General features: G+C 39.5%; 1 protein-coding gene across 1 annotated transcript in view; it reads right to left on the bottom strand.

The window, feature by feature from the left end:
- st6galnac3 (ST6 (alpha-N-acetyl-neuraminyl-2,3-beta-galactosyl-1,3)-N-acetylgalactosaminide alpha-2,6-sialyltransferase 3) overlaps positions 1-12,975 on the bottom strand; it is a 159,359-nt gene that overhangs the window by 32,093 nt on the left and 114,291 nt on the right. The window lies entirely within an intron of this gene.

The raw sequence follows: 12,975 nt of genomic DNA, 5'->3' as shown, positions 1-12,975 counted from the left end.
TTCAACGGCACTTATATTTTACAAAACTAAAGAAAATATATTTTCTTACATACCCTTTTGAATAACTTTGGCTTATCTTAATGAGGAATCAACTTTGGATATGATTTTAATTTCAACATCACCAGCCGCAGCACTGTCTCTGTCGCCTTTCTCTGGTTGCGCTACAGTCCGTATCCCCGGCTCCAACTTAATTAATTTTATTTTTCATTAAATAATAGCGATGCAGATAAATAGAAATAACAGTTCTCAGATAAGATCGGAGGTGTATCTATAACTACTATCAATCTATCTATAAATATTTTCATGAAATAAGATTATGCAGTCCCAATGTTAAATTAATTCATTAACTTTATTTTAATCAAAAACAAAATAAAATAGAACAATATCACACCAAGATCCCCAATAAACCTGCTTTTCAGTTGACTGCAGGCCCACAAACGTACAGACACGGTGTCTCTGACTAAAGGAGCTGGTCAGCTCCTCTTTTTATACAGGCTCATGCGTGAATGTCCAACGAATAACTCCAATTGTTGTTTCAAAAATAGAAAACCTGGTTTCATTACTTTACATTCTAACATTCATTACTTTATAAAAAAAAGCGATAATAATTATAATAAAAAAAAAACAAAAACATTTAAGGCAACTCGGCCACAGCTGGGATTAAACCCACAGTCTATTGAACCAACGACCACTCAGCTTAACCTCTGCGCTATAAACTCGCAACCCGTGACACCCCTTCCAGTCTGCTATTCGACCTATGTAATTCTGACTCATGGGACGCCGAAATGGAGTCAGACTGCCACCTAGTGGCTATAGTAGTCACATGTTTTTCACACAATACATGAAACACGCGGAGCGTGAGTGAAGTGTCCATTTCCAACCAGCGCCCACTGTACCTTTGTGAAGCAGGAAAAAAATCTAATACAAAGTGAATCCATTAGAACTTTTTATTGCCTACCAGGAGTGGGTGACAATAGTTGAATAAACTTATTGCTCTCAAAATGGTATCGGTGCCCTATTTGTTGGTACTTGCCGATACCGATACCAGCATTTTAGGGCAGTATCGGGGCCCTGTCCGATACTGGTATCGGTATCGGAGCAACACTAATTAAAAGTAAAACATTTTTTTCATTACAAATCAACAGCCCTGAAAAGATAAACAGATCACTCTTTAGACTCTGTTTTAGCTGGCTTATAACTCAGCTCAGAAAGTGAATAATTTTTTTGCTTGTTTGCAAACGTATTGGTCAGCTTAAACCAGATCAGATCTTTTTTAGAGTCTGTTTCATACAAAAAAAAGTGGACTAAAAGTTACAAACAGAAAAATAAAAACCAATATGACATAATAAAAAGGCAAATACAGACAGCATACAGACAAGTGATTCTATTAAAGAATAGATTCAGAAAGGAGATATAGGTAAATAACAAAGTGGTTTAAAAATATCTGAAGTCAAATACATACAACTAACTATTGTTGTAGGCATTGCAGCATTTGTGAAAAGGCCTCAGATTCATAACCTGTGAAATTGTTGATCAGGATTGCTTTTTGCTGTAGACGCTCCAGAAAAACTGACTGGTAAATGAGATAAGGAAGCATTTAGCTGCTTGAGTGTTGGTTTGTATTTGTTTTTTCTTCCTTTTTATTAGTGATGGAAATGGTAATTCATTCGAGTTAACTGAATCCTCAGAATCAGTTTAATAAAATCATTTATTCTAAAGATTTGTTGCAAATCATTCATTTAATTTAACTACTGTTTCAGTTTTACAGTTGGAAATTAACATAGCTTTGGTCCTATGAAGGGCGCTATTTACATAGTTATATCTGCATTTTCTGCTCCTTTACATTTATGACAGGCAACAAACATGGCTTTGCTAAAAATAAGTGTGCTCATATATAACTTTAACAGGGTTTTATGTTTAAAAGTTAAAAGAGGTAACAAATGTCAGACAAACCTTTCAAGCTCTTACCACGTTGTTTTTAATTTCTAGCAAAGAGAAATCAGTTGGCTTAGATGAAAGAAATTAATACAATATGACTGGATTATGTATTTTGGATTTAAAATTTAACAAACACTTATAAAAAACTTACATCTAAAAATGTATTACATAAATCACAGTATCATAAATTCCATATAAAATTAGTCCTATCTCAGTTCTTAGGAATAAAATGTGTGTAGGGGAAGCAGCTGGGTGATTTGAGTGCTGCATAAACCAGGCCATGTTTCTTCAAGCCTAAAAACGGTCTTACATCGTGAATGAATCCATCACCGATTCACTAGGAGAGAGAATCAGCAGCCTGAAACACTCCTGACTCTCCTGAACTTCGACTCAGTCAGAATCAGGCTGATTCTCTCTTGTCTCTCTTGTCACTGATACATATAGTACATGGGTCGGTAAATCAGTGTGATTTCTGTTAAGTGCTACTTGAAAAATCTTTATTTGGCATCATATCTCTATGTTAGCTCAGCAAAGCTAACTTCAGTCGTTGTTTTTTTTTCCTACCTGCTTTGATTCTGTTTTATCTTCCTGTATTTTAATCATGTAAAGCACTTTGCATTGTCTTTGTACTGAATTGTGCTATACAAATAAATTTGCCTTGCCTTGCCTTGCCTTGGTATTCCAGGCTTTAGCAGTTAGCTTGTTGTAACGTATACAATTGCGTGAGTCACATACAGCCGAGGTTCCCTCCCGACTGACTTGTGCAGTTAAAAAAAAAATGAGAATGTAATGAATCAATTATTGATGGTGATTCAATCCAGTTCCTTCAAACAAGGGCTCGGTTCATTTCAATGGCTGGTTCTGAACCAAACAAACACTGCTTCTTATTTATAGAATCTCTACTTCACAGACGGACCTTGATGGGGAGAATGGCTCACCTGCAGGTCTTAGGCCCAGTCCCATTTTTCTCTTTTGCATTCGTTTTGGACCCTAGAACTTTGTTTTGCGTGTTCACTTGTAAGGATAGTGTGTCCCATTCATTTTAAGAGCTAGGGGGAAGTGCCCTACAACCCTTAAATGATCCCTTCAGACCAAGTGAGATCAGGAGCTGACTTAGGAAAGAAGTGGCCTCCCAGAACTTATTCAGTGAAAGGAAAAATGCTGTCCGGCTGTTGAAAAGAACTGCACAAATGTAAGTATATTTTTACAATTAACCACGCATTTCAAAAGAAATATGTTGGGCTATCTTAGATAGATGTAAATACAACTGAAATCCTTACTGTTGTGTTAAAACAGAACAGTAAGCCATTGTAACGTAAGTAGGATGATTATGACCGCGGTGGGGTTGGTTGGAGGTTGGATGTTCGGGGTCCACGGGGGCCAGCGGGATCTAGCTCACGGTTGATCCAATTGAGAGACTCCAATTTCGGTCAGCGTCTCTGTCGTTTTTCTGACAGGCTGTTTGTTTACACTCCCCTACCTTCTATCAAAAACTATACAGCAGTAACAGTCTTAGAGCAAAGCTTCAGACTTCAAACTGTCAAGAGAGAAGGCAGTGGTTGGTGGTCCAACTAACATCAGCTGCTTACCTGCTTCAGTTGCCCTTCTCCTGTTACCCAGAGCTACAACCTCGAGGAAGAATCTACCCATCAGATAAACCCCACAAATACAAAACCCTAATCTTACAGATGCTCAGCTTTCCTGGGCCGTTTAAACCATCTGCTTTCCAACAAAGCAGCTGAGGACATCTCCAGAACCAACGGTAAGTACTTTAGCTATTTGTGCTTCACCTGGACTCTTCTTAGTGTCTCCTGTTCTTGCTTCACACCATGAAAACACAACTGAGTAAAACAAACCGATTAAATTTGACAGAAATCGTGAATGCTGTGGAACACCTTCAAAATGGCTTCAAATACTGTATGCACAGATGCACAGGTCTGACGTTTCATATACATTTAATTGCTTTTACTAAGTCCCTTTGAAATATCCTTGACATTCCAGGCCGATGACATTCAGGATATTTTATTAACGTTTTTATAAATTCAAAGTGCCAAATCATAAAAAGTATTTCATAAATAGCTGTTAATATGCATTCATGTGTCTCGTAAGTGAACAGTCTAGAGCTGTGGTGTACAACCTTTCTGCTATTAGGGCATTTTTCTAAGGATTAAAAATTGTGAAAACTTATTTTATTTTTGTTTTTTTCCTGATTCTACCTGCTCAACAATAAACTAGGCTTGCAATATTTGATTAAAACAAGCAAATCATCTTGCAGGTCTGCTGTTTAGAAAACTAAACAAAACAGAATATGTTGGCCTAAAATCTTTTAGACTTGCAATCTTTGTCTCTTTTTTTGTGTGTTTGTATTGTGAGCAGATGAAAAAGGTAATGCATATGACCCACTACTGCTTAATTTAGCTAATTTAACTTCTTAGAAAAAAGTCACTGCAAGTTTATGATCACTCACTATTTGAACTATCTGAATATTTATATTTCCTTCCAATAGCTGTATATATCATATGAAACATTCAATGTCAAAATATTTGATTTCCCATGTTTCCCTTTTTAGGAACATGGAAATTCTCTGGAGAGGGCTGAGTGTGTAGCTGAACTGTTTTGAAAAAAAAAAAAAACATTTGAATATGTGTGCAAGATTCATTACATTGTTTTCTGAAGTTCTGGAAAGTGTGGCCATTTAAATGTCACAGTGAAAGGGGATTTTTAGTATAATCACACAGATAATCAACAGATGTGGCAACAATATGCTCAGAGCAACTGTCCAGGAGGGTTCTAGATTGCACTTACTGTCATAGTTCTGTTTCTATTATGTTTTCTTTTGAGTTTTCAGTTTTACTTTCCTCCATGTTTTCTTGTTTTAGTGTTTTAATTCTTATTTTGTTGTGTTTTCTGGTTGTTTTCAGGTTTTTATTTGTTGCCCTCTGCTGCCCTCTTGTGTTCTCCTCTTTCTCTAGCACTTTTCCTGCCTGCTCTGTTCACACCTGCTCCCAATCTGCTCGTTAGTCCTCTCTTTTTTTTCAGTCTCCCATAAATACACCCTCTGTTTCAGTTCCTCAGTGCTGGTTCCAACTCCAACTCCGTCTCTCTGAGTTCTCCTCATCGTGATTGTTTTTTCCCCAGATGTCTCCATGGTTTCGAGTTTGTTTGACTTTGTTTTCATGTTTTGATTTTTGGATTCCTGCCTCTGTGTTCAGTTTACTCTTCATTAAACCAACAAGAAACTCACCTCTTCCTCTGCATTTGGGTCCTCAAACCAAAACCAAATCCTGACACTTATCTGTTCCTGAACAGACAAAACATGCAGCAGCTGCTGCACACGGAACAGTTGATGCAAAACAGTGTCTCACAGAACAACAGAATCTATAACGGTAATATTGGGAAACAATTTATCTGATCTGCAAAGTATAATAAGAATATAATTTTAAGTGTAAGACACAGTAATTTTGCAACCCCACAGCTGAAATAATACAACCACTCCTGGTGTAAATCAAAATCCCAATTCTGTACCACGCCATAATTGCTGTCTTGCTCCGTTCTATCATGTTGGTTCTGGTGTTAGCAGCTGATAAAGTAATATTTTCAACATTCATGAAACTTGCAATTGTTTACTTCAACCCACTATTAAATCATAGCTATGGGGGACTTGGAGAACAAGCCCATGGTGCTCTTCTATCCAACACCTGAGAGGCTGATAAATGTTTGACTGTTTCACTTTCATATATCAGATAATATTCTGAACTTTTAATTTCTCATCCATTATTGTTATTTGTTTGGTTAGCTCTTAACCAAATGGAATGTTTTAGTGATTGAATTTTAACTAAAGTACAGTAAATAATAGAGGATGTGATTAATGATGGTAAATAAACCCTCCTATGAGAAATGTGCAGACTCTTCTTGCTTTTCTGAATTTGGGATAAAAAATGCTTTTATGTAAAATTTTAAAACGTATCTTTCACAAGTCATTTTTGCAAGACATAACCCTGGTAAATATACAGGAAGGCACTGTTCTAAATCCCACTTTAAAGCTTTTTAGTTTTGTAAAGGACTTGGCAATCTAGATCAGGTATGTTTTATTTCTATTTCAAGTTTGTTTGACAATTTCAATTGTTTTTTTGAATGGTTAGTGTCTACTAAAAAGTTGAGGGCACAAACTTTAATCCTCAAAATTTAAGCTGTACTGACTTATTCTAGGCGCCAGTGGGAAGGTTGTTTTGTTGCTCCCCTTTGTTTATTCCTTTGATATGCGGTGGTTTTTTGCAGGGATTAGTCTGTCATACTGCACTTCCTTAGGGGGCAGAGATATTGAATTTTCCCTCCCTTGAGTTCCTCTTTGTTTCTGGTTCAATATTCCCCTCCATTTTTCAAGTCTTCTGTCTCTCAGGGGATCCCCTTTATAAGAATTTTCTGAACACACACCATCTTTGCTTCTGGTCTTTTTATCAGCTCTATCAACAATTGGTTATTCTGACCCTTTAAACCTTTCCTAACCCCCCATTGCTCAGTCTATCTCTGTCTCTCCACTAGTTAATAACCTTGACATCCTCCTGTAGCACATCCAGTGAAGACACAAAGCAGTGGTGTTAAAGAATAAAAGGTACAAAGGGTCCCTTAATTACCCTTATGTCACTGTTTTGACGTCGTGCACTGTGGGTTTTAAAGTAAAGCACCAACTGACTTGGTAATCCTGGGTACAATAAGCTCTGTACCATCAGACTCACATTATGCTCCATTTAAGTGATGATGATGAGGAGGGAGAGCACCATGGCATAATGAAAATATCACTGCAGACAAGAAGCAATTTATTACCCCTAAGAGCTGCAGGAAAATGCCATGGGTACAAAGCATGGTCCTGTCCCGGCCGTGATGATGACACATTTCTTTTCTGCCTCTTTATCTTCATTATTTAGTCTCCTCTGTTGTGAAGTCTTTGCTGTGACATGAAAACTTTGATGTCTGAGACCATGACGAAATAAAACAATTAGAATCACATATACTGATTAGGATTTTTTTAAACAACAGCTTGAGAAAGAAAACTTAGCGTGTTTATATCCTCTTGATGGATACCCTCATACTTTTTCTTTTTTTTTTTTTTTGGAAAAAGAAAGGTGATGTTAATCAAAATGCACCTGATGATCAGCAAACCAGACCACTTTTGTTTAAAGCAGGTATTTTTACAGATGGCTTGTTTTAGTTGTTGTACTCTAGAGGCAGAGTCAGATCCTGTCTGTACAAATGTCAGTATTTCAGAGTGAATGTCAAATTCACCTCAAGGTGAGAGTGTGTAATGCTCAGAAAAATTGCAAAGAATCCTAGAGCTCAATCTCAGATTTAATCACCATGTAAAATCGCTAAAGTGTTTTTGAAACAATGTTTTTTAGACAGATGAAATTGAAGTAGAAATGTGTGCCTATACATCACTAAGCACGTGCATGCAGAGATGGTGATATAGGTTCTGGTTTTGCAGCCACAATTACACCGTTTTTATTAGAGCTGCAAAATACTTACCTCACAAGCAAGATCAATTGTCTCGAGATTTGTGAATTTAAAAACTCCCAAAATTACATCTTGCCAGAAGCCAATAGATGCATTAGCCTCAAAGACAGAAATGGTTTGGAAAAATGAAATGCAGTCAACCAGAAGAGACAGGCTGAAGCGAAACAAAATGACTGCATCATTGGACACATCGTAGACTTTGCTATTCAGCCTGTTTTAGTTGAGATACCCTTGATTTCCTTTTTGAAAAACAAGCAAAATGATGTTACTTGTGCCTTTGTGGATGAGAAAGATGATTAAGCATTGTTCCTGACCTGATTTCGTAAACATTTGATTTATCAGTTATCTCTGCTCTCTATGAAACAAGAATGTGATATGTCACAGCTGCTACTACTGCTGTGACTGGCTCAAAGCTTGACATTGGAGGTAGGAGCCACTTGTTGATTTACCCAATCAGCTTGAAGAGGTTTCATGCAGGATTATGTAAACATTGTGAAACAGTAAAGAAACAAAAATGTGTCCTAATAAATAGATTTAATCATTAAGGTTATTGTTATCACAACCTCCAGTAGTGCTGCTGTATGAAATACTTTTCTGTGTGAAGCAATACCAAATCTAATGTCTGTCTTAGCTTAGCTCAAAAAGGATCATTTACAAGACAATCTTAACTGCAAATTTACAAATACAATTTTGCAAGAATAGAATGGTCCAGTCAAAGTCTAGATCACAATGTGACTGAAATGCTCTGGTGGATTCTTCTTCAACAAACAACAAATGCAAGCAAAAAAAGTCGCTCTTTATCAGACCCTTTTGTCCCCAAAGTTAGAAAATTCCTATTTAAAAAAAAAACCCTGTCTTAAAATCTTTTTTTTTTCCCGTCATTCTATGCAGGCCAGTTATACGTCAGCTTGTACACCTAAATTCACCAAATCATATATCAACTGTCATCTGTCAATCATATTTTTTCAGTCATAGGATCTCGATTCATATGTCGTAGCTAATATACGCAACGATACCATTGAGTTCCGTCCCAGTGTTCACGGGGATGGACGTCTGGGTCTTCTGCAGGAGTAGAGCTAACAGAACTGGCAGCGTTGTGAGGCAAGGGCTCAAACATATACGGCTGTAAGCCTTCTACACCAAACCAAGCTTCTGCCGCCCTGGCGTCCTCTTCCACAACACCTTTGTCCCCACTTTCCTCCTCTTAATAAAAAATGTATGACGGAGGAGACTCATCCACGACGTCCTACACAAAACTGTCCTCCTTTTGCATATTTCTGCTGTCTATAGCGTTCCTTGATAGTGTTGTTTCCAAGCCACCAATTTAGTACTACATGGTCCCAATGTAATTTCCCATTTGGAACCTACTAGCACTAAGTTGCTAACTGTTAGCAAGATGCTTCTGAGACACCGGCCACTTGCTTGTGAACCTTCCGCCACAACAATCCCGTCCCCTTGATAATCGACCAATCACATTCACTTTATTGACTCGTGTAAAGTCGGGGACCACTCGGGAGGAGGTTTTCCATGTTCAGTTATGCAGTCAGACAACAAAGCAAAACCACTGTTATAACAAGTTGAAGGTGAAAAATAGGAGCCTTACTGAAAATACTTGACAAAAACAGTATTTTCCACTTTTAAAATACAAATACACATCTGCAAAAAACATATACACCACTGCAAAAACCACATATAAAGTTATGGCATATGATGAGGCAGTAACAGCATGGATTAAATGAAAGGTTTAAAACAGCAGGGCCAGATCTGGATAATTGCAAGCTGGCAAGAAAACAAGACAATTTAACATGTATGAGATGGAACAGAGAAACTGAGGTTACCTAACAGATAAAACAAACATGATAGGAACAAAGCAAAATTAACTTTGAGTATGCGACCCCAAAAATAAACTATGAAGCTTAAGCTTGCAGTTCCTGCACAGATGAGAGCCTGTGGTTGCCATGACCCATGACTGAGAATTTACACAGGCTTGTTGCCATACAATGATACCCTCAGGTTGGTGTGAGATTATGAGTGTACTTCTGGATAACAGGAACCCGTCCGGTTCAGTCTGAGATGCAGACAACAAAAGCTGTTTGTTCCTTCGTTCATTCCTATGTTTGTTCCTTCGTTCGTTCGTTCGTTCTTTTCTTTCTTCCATCCATCCATCCATCCATCCATCCATCCATCCATCCATCCATCCATCCATCCATCCATCCATCCATCCATCCATCCATTTAATATTTCATTAGGAAAATATTAAAGATAAAATGTAATTAAGTATAATACATAGATCTGCTGTGCATAGGCAAACAAATCTGCATGTATTTTATAAGAAAGATTAGGCCCTAGGCATGTTTGCTAATCAGAACTGTTGGGGATGGGAAAACCACATTTAAACACAAAAAGCACAAGCTTTATTATGACCTAGTGGAAAACAGGGAGGATATTAACTAGTCAATAGTTTGCTTTCATGTACCATTTTGCGAAAAATTGTCTAAAGCATGCGGCCTCAGATACCTCAAATCATGCAATCAATGAAAAACTTGATCTCAACTTATGACAAAACGAACAGCAATTTAATGATGAGTGGTACATCATCATACTTTTTCTGACTTCTACTCTGCTGCATCACGCTTGATCTAGGCTGCTGTGTTTACTGACACTCTGCAAGCAGAGAGCATCCATCATTCTAACTTGCTTCACACCCGCAGCATTTGTCCCCCTGTCAACTTTACAGGGGAAAAAAAAATAAAACACAAACACGCAAATGACCGAGCAGATGGTACTAAATGGCAGGAGCCAAAACAGAACATATTTTCCTGCTCTCGACCTCCCTCCTGACTTGCACGGAGCAGCGCTGAGCCTGGCTTCCACTGATCTCCTCGTCTCCGCCTGGCAACCGGCCCTTTAATAATTCTCTTAGAGCAGAAGACGTTGTCTGATGCTTTCATGCCCACCACCTCCCCAGCAGTTTTCTCTCATTAATTCTGCATCACCCCAGTGATTCTGATGCAAAGACTTTGAGGAGAAGAATGATCTTAATCTGTGTCCTTTTACATTTAAGGTACATTTCTTTGAGTTGTTTGTTTTATAAGCAATCTTTCATGCTTTGTGTAATCCTCAAAGATTATTGTTTTTCAGTCAACTTAATTTGGGGATAAAATATAACATCTAGGTTAATTTAGAGTGCAACTCTCACATGTAGATATATGGATAGATTCATCAGTCATCCAAAAGCATGAAAAGCTACGGCTGAGAAGATAAAGCAGGGTGGCAATCTTTATCCCTTTTCTGCAGTATTTACCCTGCTGTATAAGGTCTCTAGACTCCTCATTGTGGGTTTTTTTTCAACCAATCTAGAGCAACAAATACAAGGAAGGAAATGTGCAAAAGAAAACATTTACTAATATTAATGATCTTCTGATTATCTGAAAACCGGTTCACAGGTAAAACAGTCTCAGGAGAGACTCTGAGACTTCACCAGATAGTTTCTCCAGCACTGCTGGGGGAAGCATGAGAGGCACAGGGTCTCCAGTGTGTCATGGGCTTTCCCTTGGGCCTCCTCTAGGTGGAATATGACGGAAATACCTCCCTGGAGAGGTATCGGGGGGGCATCCTCAAAAGATATCCAAGCCATCTATGCTGACTCCTCTGAACCTTACTTATTTGCACCTCTCTGTGAACTACTACAGTGCACACTGTAGGTGTTGGCAGGACGGTACCAGCAGAACCACATTATCCATAAAAAGCGAGAACAACATCCACTGTTTCCCAAACCAGACCCATTTACACCTTTTATCCTGGCAGTCCTGCCAGAGTCCAACATACAGGTCCAACTTAATACCAGCAGTGCATACCAAGTCCCTGCTCTGCTTCTACTGTACATCAACTGGATAGCTCCTAGTAAAGGGACCTTCTGGCCATCCTGGACAGCCCCCCACAAGACACTACAAGGCAAGGATAAAAACCAGCCTTCTCCTCCTAAAGCCAAGGTATTACAGTTAGCCTGACTTTCCTTTCCAGCACCTTGGCATAGGCCTTCCTAGGGATGCAGAAAGTGAGATACCACTGTAGCTAGAACACACCCCCTCGTCTTATGCAGGGAAACCACCACTCCAGTACAACATCCACAGACCTAAGATACACAGGGTGGACGACATCCACCCCAAAATCCTTGCGACGGTGGTGTTTATTGACCACTATGGTGACTTCAGACTTGGTGAGGAACAAGTGAGCATTCAGTCTCTGCTTCCACCACAGAAGGAGTGTCAGTTGTGTTGAGGAGACCTTCAAAGTATTCCTCTCACCATCTGACAATGTCCTCAGTCAAGGTCAGCAGCTCTTTGCTGCCACTTAAAACCATATTGGTGAAAATCTGCTTCCCCTTCTGGAAGTGTCAACCACAAAGAATAGTAAACTAGACAATTGTTTTGATATGTGAATACATTTGTCTCTTTGTATAAGGAAAAACAATTTTTAAAAGTCAACTCAAAGATTTGAGTACGGCCTCCCTGATCTGAACTTGAGCGGTGTTCTGTTATTGCACTTCTGTGCTAATCACAGTTTGTCCATAATGAACATCATGCACATCCAAATCTGAGGCCATGGTTCTCCACCGGAGAAAAGTGGACTCCCCTCTTCAGGTTTGTGCCGAGTCCTTGTCTCAAGTCGTGGAGTTTAAGTATTGCGGGGTCTTTTTCACAAGTGAGGGAGAGATGGAGCGTGAGACTGAGAGATGGATTGGTGCAGTGTTGGCAGGGATGCGGTCGCTGTATAGGATTGTCGTGGTGAAGAGGGAGCTGAGTCGGGGGGCAAAGCTCTCAATTTATCAATCGATCAACATTCCTACCCTCACCTATGTTCATGAGATCTGCGTAATGACTGAAAGGACAAGATCATGAATACAAGCGGCCGAAATGAGTTTCCTTAGCGGGTTGGCTGGGCGCACCCTTTGAGATCGAGTGAGAAGCTCAGTTACCTGGGAGGAGCTCGGAGTAGAGTCTTTGCTCCTCCACGTTGGAAGGAGCCAGCTGAGGTGATTCGGGCATCTGTTTCAGAAGTTCATGGTTGCCTCCCTCAGGAGGTGCTCCAGGCATGTCCCATTGAGAGGAGGCCTCGTGGAAGGCCCAGGAAACGCTGGAGGGACTATGTCTCTGAGCTGGCCTGGTGTCGCCTAGGGGTCCACCCAGAGCAGCTGGAGGAAGTGTGCGTTGATCGGAAAGTCTGGGCATCTTTGCGTAGACTGCTGCCTCTGCGACCCGGCCCCAGATAAGCAGAAGGAAATGGATGGATGGATGGATGGATGGATGGATGGATGGATGGATGGATGGATGGATGGATGGATAAAGCACAAGAGCAAATTATGGACTTCCTCAACAATTCTGCCCCCCACTTTGTGCTTTATATGTCAAGTGAACATACAGCTCATGCATTTAGTCCATTAGTGAGTTGGGTTGTGCTTCCCCAGCCTCAATGGTCCCCCCACAAAAAACAGATAAACAGTCTGCACTTTTTGTTCAAACTTTT

Source organism: Cyprinodon tularosa, unplaced genomic scaffold (genome assembly GCF_016077235.1).
Source record: "Cyprinodon tularosa strain WSP-4 unplaced genomic scaffold, ASM1607723v1 ctg304, whole genome shotgun sequence".
Taxonomy (NCBI): Eukaryota; Metazoa; Chordata; class Actinopteri; order Cyprinodontiformes; family Cyprinodontidae; genus Cyprinodon; species Cyprinodon tularosa.
The sequence above is the reverse complement of the archived record's forward strand: the minus strand, read 5'-3'. Positions and strand labels throughout refer to the sequence as shown.